At 49.8% G+C, this 14,892-nt stretch overlaps 1 protein-coding gene across 1 annotated transcript in view; it reads right to left on the reverse strand.

Moving 5' to 3' along the window:
* The window catches only part of SLC6A20 (solute carrier family 6 member 20), a 531,874-nt gene that overhangs the window by 97,279 nt on the left and 419,703 nt on the right, over positions 1 to 14,892 (reverse strand). The window lies entirely within an intron of this gene.

The following is a 14,892-nucleotide window of genomic DNA, read 5'->3' on the forward strand; positions in this document are numbered from 1 at the left end:
TGGGTGCCACACCGTACTGCTGGAGGTAATATTCACGCACGTGGGCTACTGGGGTCGCGTGCACAATTATTTTTTTTTATTCTAATTTCGTGAGCTGAAATTCATTTTCATTTATCATTTTTTGATTTTTTTCAAATTATTTTCAGGGGTGCCTAAGCGTTGCGTGACCCATCATTTCTCCCCAGGGGTCACAGACAGCCTTACAGGGGCACTTGGGTACCTATACCATCAAGTAGCGGCCCCCTTCTAGCCAATTGCCCAGGACAATTACTGAGTGAACCTCCCATAGCCCATTTTCCATCGGTGCAATGGTTGGGAGGCCACCAAAGGCTCAGGGTGGCAAAGCTGGCCATCCTCCAAGGGCTGGATGTGGTCGGGCACGTGGGTGCAGAGACCAGGGAGGACGGGGAGTCCAGGGTGGCCAGGTTGGCTACAGGGGTGGAAGAGGTAGGGGTGCCCCTCTGGGACAGGATGCACAGCCATGTGCTGGTGCAGACATGCCACCACCCCCTGTGGTTCCTGGTGATGCATCTGTTGCATCACAACCTGCCACCCATATCACCCAACAGCAATTTACATCTGCTGTCACAGGCCCACCGGTGGTGGTAGCTGCAGGTGCAGCTGTGGATACCTCCACCCGGGCTCTGGGTCAGGCAGTGCATTTTTCGTTGTGTGAGGAGGACTCCCAGGATGATTTCCATCTTGTCCGGAAGGTGGGCTCATGTGCGTCCACTGTGGCTGTGACTGTGGCACACATATCTGGGGCAGTACTGACATCTGCTGCCCCAAGCAGCCGGGTGGTGGTAACTGCATGTGCAGATGCAGCCAACACTACCCCGGCAGTGACTCAGACCCAAGCAAGACCTTCTGTCCTCATACCAACACCCACTGCTTTGGTCCAGTCCACCAGCGCCACTGCCCCCACTCATCAGGGCCACATTGCCCCCTCAGGGTCAGTACCACCGTCCAAAAGGAGGAAGCGTGCTCCTGCACAAGAGGCTGGGACCCTAGACACAGCTCCGGCCTCCGGCACATCAAGAAAGGAGCCTTTCTGCAATCAGGAACTGGACTTCCTTGTGGGCTACGTGTCGGGACACCAACGCGATATGCTTGTGGGCCCACAGTGCCATACAAACCATCACCAGCGTTGGGTCCACTGGCAGCATGTTGCGGATGGTGTGACATCCATGGGATTCCAGGTGTGCACAGCTCATGACTGCTACAAGCGCTGGAATGACCTCAAACGCAGTGCTAAGCAAAAGCATGCCTCCAATTACTCCATGTCTCTGGTGACTGGTGGTGGGCCACCATCAGAGGAGGATGAACTCACTCAGCATGAGGAGATCGATTCAGAGTTCATCCCGGAGGAACAAATCCGTGGAGTGGGAGAGAGGATGGTCTATGATGCATCATCTGGTGAGTATTGATGCGTGCAACTCATTGACAAGTGTGTTTGTCATGTGTGACCTGTCCAGCTACAAGTTGGCTCTTACCTATCTTCAATCTACCTCTCTACCTGTGTTGTTCACCAGGGGTCTGAACTTTCGGCCTCAATTCACAAAGAGCACCTGGCAGCTCTTAACTACTGCATTATCATTTTTTTGTACGAGTTCTGGTGCTATGCTTTTTTTTTTAAAAAAAACTTTATTTTTGAGATTTTCATACCAACAAAAAACAATTGCACCAACATGGTGCATTGTGAAGATAACAAGAGGAGTAAAGGAGGGGAAGGGAAGGGAGAGGAGGAGGAAGGAGAAGGAGGAGACAGGACAAAAAAATCATACAACATTCCCCACCCCCGGGTTCGTCTATATAGCCACTCCCTCCCCCCATCATCCACAGCAACTAATATCAGTACATTCTTTGCTTAATGCCCATTAGATTGAAGTCATGAGTATGTAATAGCCCTCAGTTCCAAAGCTCTATGCCAAGTTCAGTTGCTCTCGGCATCAGATGATTCTGTACAGTTTAGCAAATATGCAATATAAGGCCCCCAGATGTCTGGGGGGCGAGCATGTAATGGTAGGGTTCTTATAAATTCACTCTCCACATCTTGACAATATGTTATGTCTTTTTTCCAGTCTTCGATTTTGGGCAGGGGCCCTCTGCTCCATGCCATGGCGATTCGTCTCTGGGCCAACACCAAAAGAAGGGCTGCTAGTTTACGGGACGTGGGTTGTAGGTATTTAGTGAGGCCAAGAAGGGCTGCCAACGGCAGCAGAGCCACCTGTTCCCCTATAATGTCAGCAGTGATTTGTAAAACTGAAACCCAGAAGCGTCGAATTCCTGGACATTCCCAGGCTAGGTGAAAATCTGCGTGCGTCGCTGCACATCGTTCACACTGGGCTGATGCTTCTGGGTGATGCCGATGCTTTTTTGCAGGGGTATAGTATGTTTGATGCACAAAGTTGAAGTGTATTAGTTCATATCGTGTATTCACCACGACTTTTTGAGTTTGGCGTAGGATATAGGACCAGTCTTCAGCGTTTATTGACTCCTGGATGGCTGACTCCCATTTCTGCTGTATTTTAGCATTAGGTGACGCGGTGTCCGCCACAAGGGATTTGTAAAGCAGTGAAACCAACCTCCCTTCTCCCTGCGCCTGAATGGTGTTGTGTAACAGATCCCATATAGGGGGTTGTTCAGGAAATGTGGAAAACATTCTATGTAGGGTGTGGCGTAGTCTAAAGTAAAGGAAGGTATCTAGGGAGGTGTTGCCGCCCCTGTCCTTGGCCATTTGTGGGGTTAGGAAGGTGCCCTCTGGGAATAGATCGCCGAAGGAGTGGATATTGATCTTATCGGCCCATATTAAGAATACTTTTTCATTCCTGAGCGGGATGCCAGGAATGAATCTGATTGGTAGTAGAGGGGAATATCTTACGGTCACGCCGTATTTAACAGCCATCCTTTTCCAGATTGTGTATGTGGATAGGACCATATTTAGTGTGTTGTCTGGGACTGGGATTTGACTTATGATAATGGCACTGAGCAAGTCGGGTGAGGCAAGAGCTTGTTCCACCTGCACATGTTGGCGAACAAAGTGGGACATGTACCAGTAGCTTAAAAAATGCGCCTGGGACGCCCAATAATATTTTTCTATATCTGGGAGCGCTAGACCACCCTTCGACATTGGTAGAACTAGAGTGTTATACGCTACACACGCAGGTTTGCCTGCCCATAGCAGTTCCAAGACTGCAGTTTTAACTTTCAGGAGAAAGGATTTGGGGAGGAGTAGCGGAATATTTGTGAACAAATACAGAAGCTTAGGAAGGATGACCATCTTCGTCAGAGAGGCCCTGCCCCAAAGCATTAGCGGAAGCGTTTTCCACCTCTGTATTCGGTCTTGAATGGAATTGAGCGCGGTGACATAATTATCTTTATATATTTTGTGGTGATTGCGAGACATATATACCCAGGTAGCGCACCCTCGAGTTCTCCCATTTAAAACCATGATTGTCTACAAATTCCACTGTGTTAGGGGTCAGGGGAAAAACCACAGATTTGGAGTGGTTAATTTTTAGACCCGACATTTGACCGAACCTTATTACTTCGCGCATTACCGGGTTAAGGTTCTCTTGGGGGTTGCCGATAAACAATATGATGTCATCAGCGTAAAGGGAGACAATTAATTTATGTGGACCTAGTTTAAGACCCCTATGCATTTGGAATTGGCGTAGTCGCGAAGCCAAGGGTTCCATATGAAGGGCGAAGATTAAAGCGGAAAGTGGGCATCCCTGTCTCGTTCCGCGTTCCAGTGATATGCTCGAGGAGCTAGTGTTTCCAAGTGTGACATATGATCGTGGGTCGTTATATAACAGACAGGGACACTAACTTAATGAAGAAGATTCCAAAGCCCATTTGTCTAAGTGTTGCCATCATAAAAGGCCATTCCACAGAGTCAAATGCCTTCTCGGCGTCGAGGAGCACTGCTATTGCCTGCTGTGTCGGGTCTAGGGCCTCTATGACGCCGAACAGCCATCTGATGCCATAGGTGGTGCTGCGTCCCGGGATAAATCCTGCTTGATTTCCGATTGCTAGAGCTGGCATGAGGGGGAGAAGCCGTGATGCAAGAATTTTTGCGAGGATTTTATTGTCCAGGTTGATCAAAGAAATCGGCCTGTATGACGCACATTCATCAGCAGGTTTGCCTGCTTTTTGTTACACTATTATGTTGGCCTCACGTAGTGTGGAGGGAAGGCAACCGCGCTCAATAGATTCTTCATAGACTCATAGCAGGAGAGGAGCCAAGATGGCCGCGTCGGCCTTGTAAAACTCTCCAGTGAGACCGTCTGGTCCCGGCGCTTTGGAGCTCGGGAGGGATTTTATTGCATTTATTATTTCCTCAGCTGTTATTGGTTCTATTCAATGGCTCTCGCAGGGCTGCCTCCACCCAGTACAGCTCAGTGTCATTGAGATATTCTTGTAAAGAGTTAGAGTCTGAGTTACCTCTGGAGCAGCTGTACAGGTTCTGATAGAAATCTCGGAATGCGTTGGCGATGTCTCCTTCCGAGTATACCAGCTGTCCAGGTGCGTCTTTAATGCATTCCACGCGGGTTGGGGTGCGGTCTATCGATAGTAATTGGGCAAGCATTGCGCCTGGCTTCTGGTCCTCTCTATATTGTCGGATCTTATGCTTACGGCCGAGGAATTTTAATTCCCTTTCGGCTGTTTCCCTGAATTTCTGAAGCTCTTCTTTCAGCTCTGCCGAATTTGAGGGTTTGATGCTTTGGTGGTTTTCGTCTCTAGTTCCTTCAACCGACGTTCGCTGTCGGAGAGTTCTTTACGGATCAGCTTTAAAATACCGTTTTCTTTAGCAAGGCATATACCACGTACAAAGCACTTCAGTGTTTCCCAGACGGTGCTAGTTGAATCGACAGAGTCTTGATTTACCTCGATGAAGGTTATTATTTCTTGATGCAATTCGTCTGCGAAGATGGCGTCTGAAAGCGAGCCAGGCTTGAATCTCCAGTTTAGTCCGGGAACTGTTGCGCCTGCCAGGGAGACGTCAAGTGTGACCATTGAGTGGTCGGAGAATGTGCGAGGTAGAATTTGACTCGTTCCCCAGGAGAACGGACAGTGGGTGGATGCCATAATGTAATCTATCCTGGAGCTAGTCTTGTGAACAGGCGAATAAAATGTAAAGTCCCTCGCATCGCGGTTATGATGTCGCCAGGTGTCGGATAAATCAAACACTCGGCATATTTCCCGAACTTGAATGCTGGCTCTAGACAGGTTCCCGGTTGTGTTACGGGATTTGTCGAGTTTGGGGTCGATTGGCGTGTTAAGGTCAGCTCCCCATATGATGGTTTCAGCGTTGATCCTGCCAAGTTGGGACATCACCCAGTTGAAATTGTCAGGTCCATCAGTGTTTGGAGCGTAGGAATTCACAATCACCACTTCATTCCCTGCGATTATCCCTCTCACCAGCAGGGCCCTTCCCTCAGTGTCTTTCCGCGACTCGATGAGACTGAAGTTTGACTTCCTGTCAATGAGGATTGCAACCCCTCTGGCAAAGGACGAATATGACGAGAAGTACCTGTGGCATCCCCAGGATTTGGCCCACTGCAGTTCCGACGCTGGCAGGAGATGGGTTTCTTGAAGTATGGCGATGTTGATCTTATGTCTACGGAGATACTGGAAGATTCTCCTATTCTTCGCCGGTTGATTACCACCCCGAATGTTCCAGGTGGCAATTTTTAAACATTGTTACTGCCATTCAGGTGGCCAGGTAGGTTCTTACTCGTCAGGATGTGAAGGTGAGACTGATATCTTGAACTGAATAAGTGACTGAAGGGCTTGGCTTCTGGGGCATCAATGGAGTGCATCATACTTGCTGTGAAATGAGAGTGGGGTGAGTAAGGCGGACCGTAGAACCCGTTTCCCTCCCTATTGTGGGCAACCCCCAACTGGCCCGCGAAAATCCCTCCTTTAAAACCAGAACTGTAAACATTGCTGCGCTAGGGGCTAGTAGCCCGCCAAGAGGGTACCGGGCTCCCTTTGACAACAGGCTTTTGTTCCTGTGGTAATTAGCATGAATGAGAACTGAGGTGTGCTGACATCATCCACCTATTGTTAGAGTTCTGGGCTATGGAGGGTCTCTTCTCACTCGATCCTCACGTCAAGGTCTCAGATTGTTCCCGCAGGGCCTGCAGCCGGCCCGGTCCAAATAGTCGCTAGCCTCCTCGGGGGTATTGAAGAAATGTGCCCTCCCTTCATGTTGAATACGGAGTTTCGCTGGGTACAACATGGAATAAAGGATATGATTATCCTGCAGGCGTCGCTTGACTGTTATGTACGACCTCCTCTGTGACTGTACTGCCTGGGAAAACCTGGGAAGAGCTGAATGGGGTTGCCATCGTACTGGAGCTTCCCTTTGTCTCTGGCTGCCTTGAGTATCGCATCCCAGTCTTTGTAGTTTAGTAGCTTGGCTATTATCGGTCGAGGGTTTGCGCCTGGCACCGGTCTAGTATTCGGGATTCTGTGCGCTCTTTCTACCACGAAAAGCTGAGACAGCATTTCTCTTCCGAAGAGTGCTATGCACATCTGTTCGACATGATCTTCCATTTTACCCGGAAGTTGTTGCTCTCTTACTCCGATGATCCTGATGTTGTTCCTTCGGGAGCGGCCCTCTAAATCTTCATTTTTAGTGCATACTACCTTCATCTGGGTTTCGAGCACGGAAACTCGGGAGGTCAGTGCCGCTGTCCCGTCATCCAAGTCGGACACACGCTGTTCGACGGTGTCGAGTCTATCTGCCTGCTTGTCGAGTCTGTGTTGGAGTTGATCTACCTTCGTCGACAGGGTGTCCAACTTGCTTCCGAGGCCACTAATGCTGGCTTTTAGGTCCATCAGGATCTCTCTGATATCTGATTGTGGGGTCTGCACCTCTATTAGCGCCGCGTCCGGCGTAGGGGATTCAGGTCTGCTATTGGTCGTGGGTTTGTTCATGGAGCTAGTTTCAAAATTCAGTTTCTTCTGAGTCTTATCTGTTTTCCCCATGATGGCTTTGGGAGAGGCTTGTGGGAGAAAGCTAGGTTTTGTTTGTTCTGATCAATGACAGCACCTGGTTGGACCCAGACGATGGTGGCGTTTAGTTCCTGGTCGAGGCTAGCCGATTTCAGGTTGTTCGTTGCCCAATTGTCCCCAGGTTTCGTGTAGCTGGGTAAGTCGACTTTTCAGTTGCTTGATGACCCGGTCGGGTCTCGCTAGAGTTGCAGTGAGTCCGATTGACACTGGGGGTAATTTTGCAGAATTATGTTTCCCGACTCAAGCCGTTGGTAGGCGGCCTGGAGCGTGGGCCTTCCCGCCGTGCTGCCTGCCCGGCCCACGCCGCGGCGCCCGCTGCCTCAACCCCCTGCCTCCACGGAGATCGTTGTCGTGAGAAGTCCAATGTACAACGGCAGTGACTTAGTTGCTTTTGTTGCTAGAGTTCAGAGCCCGTTGGCCGGGGGGGACCTCGCCGACTGCATGCCGCCAGGAAGGGCTCGAGGGAGATGGGCCCGTCTCGTCCGGAGAACTCGCGAGGGACCGCTCCCTCGCCTTGGCGTCTCCGCGTCAGGACCTGAGCCCGCAGGAGGTTTGCCTGGGGCGGGGGGAGCAGAGTGGGCACATCCAGCCGCCGCACCACCTGCCGTACATGCCACAGCGCTCTCCTACCTGGACTGCTACAGAGCCCCGGCGCCCCGGGCTGTTGCACCTCTGGTCCCGCACCAGGCCGCCGCGGGGACGGAGACCACCGCATCTCTCGAGTGCCGAAACGCACACGTCCACCCACCTTCTTGAGCGGCACAGTGCACGCTCCGGATGACTGTGTTTTTGCCAGGTGCTCGCCTTGTCTGACGGCCCGAGTCCCCGGGAGGCCTCTCACACATTGTCTGTCAGACTGCAGGCCTCGGATTCAAAAGTTTGTATCTCGGGCTGTGATCGAGTGTCAGAGATGAGATTTGTCTCAAATTAATCAGCAGGACACCGTGGATGTACACAGCAGAGGATTGAAATTATCTGGCTACCACAGGAGCGGCGATGTCGCAGGATTCATTAGAACCGCACAGAGCTCACTCAGGAAGCGGCCATCTTGGGTGGCTGTCTAGCGCCCTCTGTTCTGGTGCTATGCTGATGACAACCAACTCATTTCCTGGCTGCCCTTGGCCACCTCTTGTCCCTCCCTTATTTCAGATAGCCTCATTGCCATTTGCATTTGGTGTACTACCAACTGTCTCTGTCTGAATGCCAGCAAGACTGACATCCTCCTCATTGATGCACCTTTTCCATCCTTTGCAATCAATCTCTGGCCAGCCCCACTTGGCCCCCCTCCTGCCTCCACCTGCAAGGCCATGAACCTCTGGGTCACCTTTGACTCAACACATCCCTTTTACACACACATTTGTGATGTATTTTGGAATGGATTAACTTATTGCTCCACCGACTCAAGGGTACTGTGCCCTCCCTAACATTCTCCTACATGCTCACAGTCTGTCAAGCTCTGGTTTATTCAAGGTTGGGGTACTGTGACAGTCTCATTCAATAATCGACCGGCCTCCACCCTCCACCACTAATCCGGTACAGGACTGTAAGACTTGTCCTTGGCCACAAGCCCTGGGATCCCATCATTCCAGCTATGTGACCCCTTCACTGGCTACTAGTGGATGCAAGGATGTTACTTCAGACCCTCTGCATTGTGCACAAGGTTTCTTTGGGACTGGGTAGAAAATACCTTCGACAATCCCTCTACCAATTCCTCCCCCCTTGAGTCCTTTCATCCTCTACCCCACACTGCCTCAAGCTCAGTCATTAAATGTAATGAATGAGGTAGGAGCAGATCTTTGTGTACAGCTGGGAGCTCACCTTTGAACTGCCAACTGGCCAAGTTGAATCTTGAGGTGAGCTATATCTGCTTCTGGTAGCACCTCAACACCTTCCTTCTTGCTCCTGCATTAGCCCCTCTTCTACCAAGCTGAACATTTTCCTCTGTTGGCATTGTGCCCCTGCACACACTCTGTCCATCGGATCAGGTACCTGCTCACCCTGCCTCCCTGCTGCACTGCATACAGGCCTCCCATATAAATGGGTCCAGTGCTTGTCCCCATACAGTCCAGCACTCTTTGTCTGCACTTACTAGATTTGCCCTGTCAAAATCATCTTGCACTTGCCACTTGCTGGCTGCACTATCACTATTTGAATGGACATTCTATCATTGCACTTCATTTGCCTTCTTTGGTCTGTTCTGTTTGGCATGTTCCCCTTCTCCCCCTTCCTGGGTCTTCAACCCTATATCCCTTCTCCATTCACTAGCGTGTTCTGTATGTCACTGTGCCCAGTTTGATAGTTGTTTTGATTTCCTTTTCTCCCTTGTTCCCCTCCCTTTGTTTGTTTGCGCTCTGAGCCACTTGTGTACGTGTGCAATCATGATGGTGTTGTGTGATATTGACCTGACATGTATGTAACCATGTCCCTCCCATCACAGTTTGGAAATGCACTAGCGTGGATGCCTCCTATGACACATGTACTGTGCATAGTTGATTGTAGTTGAGTGCTACACATGAACATGCATGTTACATGTATCATGGTGTGTTTGGTTACATTTCTGTGTGGTAACACATGCTTATGCTAGGTGCCGACTATTTGTTACCATCTCTCATTTTTTATTTGCATGTATGCTCTCTAGAAGTTGTGTGTGATGCAGGTGATGTGCAACATGCAATACATGTGTTGCATTCACATTTTGCACACATCCTTTACTGCTTTTGGAATGGCCCTGCATTGCAATGCTACTGGTTGCATGTTGGGGTTTGATTTGCCTGTGACATGGCTGTTTCATTATATGTCTGTCAATGTTGTGAACTGTATGTGTGTGGTATGTGCTACTGACGTGCGTGTTCTTGTTTTTCTTTTTATGTTGCAGGTGATGACGCACTGGCGGCGGAGGATGAAGATGTCATACCAGACACGGTGGTCAGTTCACATGACCAACCAGGCACCAGTGGTGGTCGTGGGGTGGCACCCACGAGAACCCACAGGTGCTCCAGGCCATCGTGTCCAGAGCTGACTCTGAGTCAGGCTCTGATGTATCCTCTGACCACTATGTTGAGCCGGATCTGCATCATGACATGTCATCGCTGGTAGGTGATCCTGTGTCGGATGGTCTTTTGTCTGCAACACCTGCAGTAGGGGGCCAGGCAGGGTTGGAATGTCCACCTGTGGTGGTTACGGGTGCATGGTTACACTCGACACCAGTTGGCCATGTTCCTGGGGCATCAGGTCGATGGAGGGATGCAGTCCTGCAGCCGCGGGCAGCTCCGACCCAGCAAGGACCACATCTCCTTGGACCCAGCAGGTGTGGTGTCCGGTAACGCGGTGGCCGTGTGGCACCGGGGTCAACTGAGTGGGAGCGTTCCATGATTGCCATAGCACAGCAACAGGGGGAGCAGTTGAGATGATTGCTCAAGGTATGGAAAGTGTGGCCCATTCCATCCTCCCTTCTGTTAGGCAAATGGTGCTATATCAGCGGGCTACGCAGTCCATGTGCCGCTCACTCAGGCTGGGCATGACGGCGTATGACAGGGCGTGCCGGGATGAAATGGCAGCGCTGCGTGAAGCACTTAATGTTCAAGCAGAGGCATGCCGTGAGGCCTTGAGGGTGGAACAACAAGCCCTCCGATCTACTCAAGCTGACCTCATGATGGATCAGAGTAGGCGGACAGAAGACAGGTGTGAACAGCTTGAAAGAACCATCTCGGCTGAACTCTGTGCAAGCCGGGATTCACTCCGCTTGTCATGTGAGGCCATGCAAGCAGAACTCCATCTCACACGTCAGTCCCTGCAGGAGGAGGCACGTGTGACACCTGAGGTAATGCATGCTGGCCTCAGTCTCATTGCCTGCCAGGACCTGGCTTACCAGACCTGCATACTTGCTGCCGTTGAGGGGCAAGGCGTGGCTAGGCGTGGTGAGTCAACTGCACCACCTCCACCTTCTGATTCAGATCCAGAGGGTGAAGATGACAACCTATCTCCCACATAGGTCGAGCCGTGCAGGCGCTGAGCCCAGTGAGATTTTATTTTTACCTCGACATCTACACATGTGGGTGTCGAGGTGCACCCTGTACCTCTCCCCTCCTGGGTGGCCCCCCACTCCCTGGGTCATATAGGGCCATTTTTTTATTTTTCCTGCAATTCTTTTAAATCTTTTTTCCAGCTGTTTTTAATCTGAATATATTTCTGATTTTTCATAAAATTTGTATGGTTTTTGGTAAGTATGTTATCTTTTAATTTTAATTTTTCATTTGATTTAAATTTTCTGTAATTTAGCTATTATTTTTCAATTATTTCACTTAGTTTTATTTTTGTTATTTTTTCAGGTTTTCTTCTATTTTATTGATTTTGCCTTTGTTTAATTCGTTACTCTTTTCATTTCATTTCTTTCAATACATTATTTGAATTTATTTGTATTTTCTTTAGAATTCTATTTTTTTCAGTTTTATTTTGTCTATTGTGCATACATGTGACAGTGTGGTGCTTTGTGGCATCGGAAGGCATCCACTGTATGTTCCTGCTGGGCCCATAAGGCTTGTCTTGTGTATGCGTTTTGCTTGGGGTCCTGACACATATGCTACTATTGCTTCCCTTTTCCATGGTCTCGCAAGGATGGCTCGGTGTAACAGCATATCACACATGGGCATTGGGCTTCCGTCATATCTGTGGCCAGCCTGCAGTTCTACTTGTGTGTACACCCCTAGTGGGTATTCCAGATGGGTTCTCCAATGCACGTCTGCAGTTCACTTTGGTGAGTATTAAGCTGACTGTACATTTCATCATGTTGGTTGAGATGTTTGTTATGTATTGAATGTGTATGTTGATACACTTCCTGTTGTAGCTGGTACCAGGCACCCTTTGACTGCATACTACACACTGATGGTCGGAATGGTACATGTGCTGAGAATGTGGAATTGGGACAGGTTTTCCACAGTGCCACATGAAGGCTGCACACTGAGTTACCCCTGTCACCACGCATTTCAACAACCACCTATTCATTGCCAGCAGCACTTTGGCCATTTCCCAGCCCTGGCTGGTGTTTGGATGTGACATCTGAGTTATGACTACATTGTTTGTCATTTTAATTATCAGTTTGTGTCCTGGACCTGATCCCCCTCCCACTGTTTGCACTTGGCCCTTGTGACAATCCGGCCAATCAGGATGCTTGAGTCTGCCACCACTATCAAAAGCCCACTAAGGTGCACCTGTCTAGACCTGTCCACATGCCTTTTCAGTCACTTGAAGACCGCCCTGTCTCCCCTGCCCCTGTTAGTGTCCCTCTGTCTCCCCCCCTTCACATCCCCTACTCTCCTTACCGGCAGATTTCCCTCTGCCCCCTGTGTGTGCTTTCTTTCACCATCTCCCCCATTGGTGATTTTGAGCTTGGTCCCCTCCTCCCTTCTCTCCTACCTCTCCCTCTCCACCCCCATTTGGCCTCCTCCTTGTACTCTGGCTGTCATTTTCAACCACTAACCCAATTGCCATTGACCATGGTGATACATAGGCGCTTGTTCTTTGCAGACATTTGCCCTTCTGCCTCTGTCCTTCAATGCCCCACCTTCACCATTTTCAGTATTATTTTGACAGCTTATTTGATCATTAGTCCCTCCACCATGGATTACAGGTCATCTCTTCCCCCTTTCCTTTCTGTCTTTCTTCTCCGCCTCCCCAGCACTATGTTGAATCTTTGTAGACCTACCATAGTTTGTCACTTGTTTTGTTACTCTCCTCACCTCTTCCATCCTCTTCCGTCACTCCCCTCTTTATGTGACTCCTGCACTGCGACTATTTCCGTCAGGCATGGGAATGTTGATGCTAGTTAAGTCATCCTACAATCCATCCCTACGCTCTCCCTTATTGGTCCTGGCATTTATTATATGTACTTTGATTTTCCGGTTCATTCTCACACTGTGGACTGTTTGAAGAACATGTAGGAATGTACTGTTCTTCTCCCTTATTCACACCCTCATTGATGCACTTTGATGAAGTTTGTGTGTTGTTCATTTCATCGATTTCAATGATTCAGTGATGGGTCACTGTCTGCCATTGCCAATGCGGTATACTCTGTACCTGATATGTTCTGCTGGTCAATGGCTGATGCAACGTAGTGATTTATTTTGACGTGTTAGGGGATGGGTGAGGTTTGAGACACAGGGGGGTCCTTGGTGCTATGTTCATATGTGCTGTGTACCGGACACTGGCATTCACTTCATTTCAAATGCATGTATTCTAGACATGTCCATATGGACGAATACACTTAGGCAACACCACCCCAGATACATTGCACCCAGATTGCCTTCTCATGCATGCTCTGCCATGACAATCCATGTTCACTTCTGAGTCATTATTCATGGACATGCATGGAAGGGTGATATTTGGTTGTATGCCATTTTGTGAAATTATGCAGAGGTGTTTTCACGAATACAATGCACACTCACTGTGCTGTGCAGTGTGCGGTATTTGATATGGCCATTTGCTATTGTCCAGTGTGCATGGCGAAAGGTATTCAGACTTTTGTTGCTTGAACGACTGGTGGCATGCATTTGTGGCACCGTTTTCAGGGTGTGAGGTTTTGGTCACTCCTTTCTTCGGATTCCATGTGAGGTATAATTGTCTGGTGACTACTTACATTTCTCACATGGCACTTCATGACTTCATGTGTTGTGCATATGGTTGGATGTTTTCACGTTGCATGCCATGGTATGGTATGCCAGTCAGGGTTGAGGAGTGTTGGGAGGGTTTGGGTGGCATGCCAGTCCTTTCATGCCCTGTTTAGCAAGGGGGGGAATGCCTTCAATGTGTTCCCTTTGGTCACATGGGATTGGTTGTGTTTAAGTATCTAGGGATGCACACAATGTGGCACTTCCGTGGCACATTCTCAGGGTGGTAAGGTAGTGACAGTTAACTTCCTTTGTCATCATCGATTGTGACCTGGTATGTGCCAGGCCTGTGTGCACTCCGCAGGGGCTGGAGTTTAGGTGAAAAACGTGGCCACAAGCTGGGTTCGGGCTGCCTCGCCACATGCCCTTTCCCCTCCCATGCGCAGCAGCCGTGCGTGTGGTTGGGGATGTGGGGGCACCACCATGTCCACCGGTACGCCATGCAGTGTTGCAACGTTGTGCAGGACACATGCTGCCACAATGATCCTGCACACTACTAGGGTGCATACATTAGCTGGCCACCAGAGCGGTCAAAGGAGCAAAAGCGTGACTTGAGCACTTCGAATGTGTGCTCCGCTATGGCCCTAATTGCAATATGGGCTGCGTTGTATCTTACCTGGGGTGGTGTGGTGGGGTTCCGTATGGGTGTCATCATGTAGGTGCTCAGAGGGTAGACACTGTCCCCTGGTAAGGTGATAATAGTTGTCATTAGTGGGGCTTTTGTATTTGTCTGTGTGTGACATGTATGCATGTGCACAGGCATTTGTACTCACCTAGGAGCCATGTGTCGCCATGCTTCCCAGCTTCCAGGGGCCCGGCTCAGGGCAGACAATCTGAATATGAAACTATCATGGGTGGACACAGGGAAGTTTGCATAAACAGAGGTGATTATCCCCTTGGCATCACATACCACCTGCACATTGATGGAATGCCAGTGCTTGCGGTTTTGATAGATTTGCTCTGTGGCCCTAGGTGGACGTAGGGCCACATGGGTGCAATCCATGGCACCGAGCACTTTGGGGAAGTGTGCCAACCTGTAGAAGTCCAGGACCACGCCTGCCTTTCTGCGGGTATTCTGGGCATGTATATGTGCCTGCGGACTGAGGGGCGCGCAGTGATGATTGCCAACACCTGGTGTAGGCAGCGTGACTGCGTGGCCTGTGAGACCCCCCCCATTATGGCAGTTGTCCGCTGAAATGACCCA

Source organism: Ambystoma mexicanum, chromosome 5p (genome assembly GCF_040938575.1).
Source record: "Ambystoma mexicanum isolate Mex_15411 chromosome 5p, UKY_AmexF1_1, whole genome shotgun sequence".
Lineage (NCBI taxonomy): Eukaryota > Metazoa > Chordata > Amphibia > Caudata > Ambystomatidae > Ambystoma > Ambystoma mexicanum.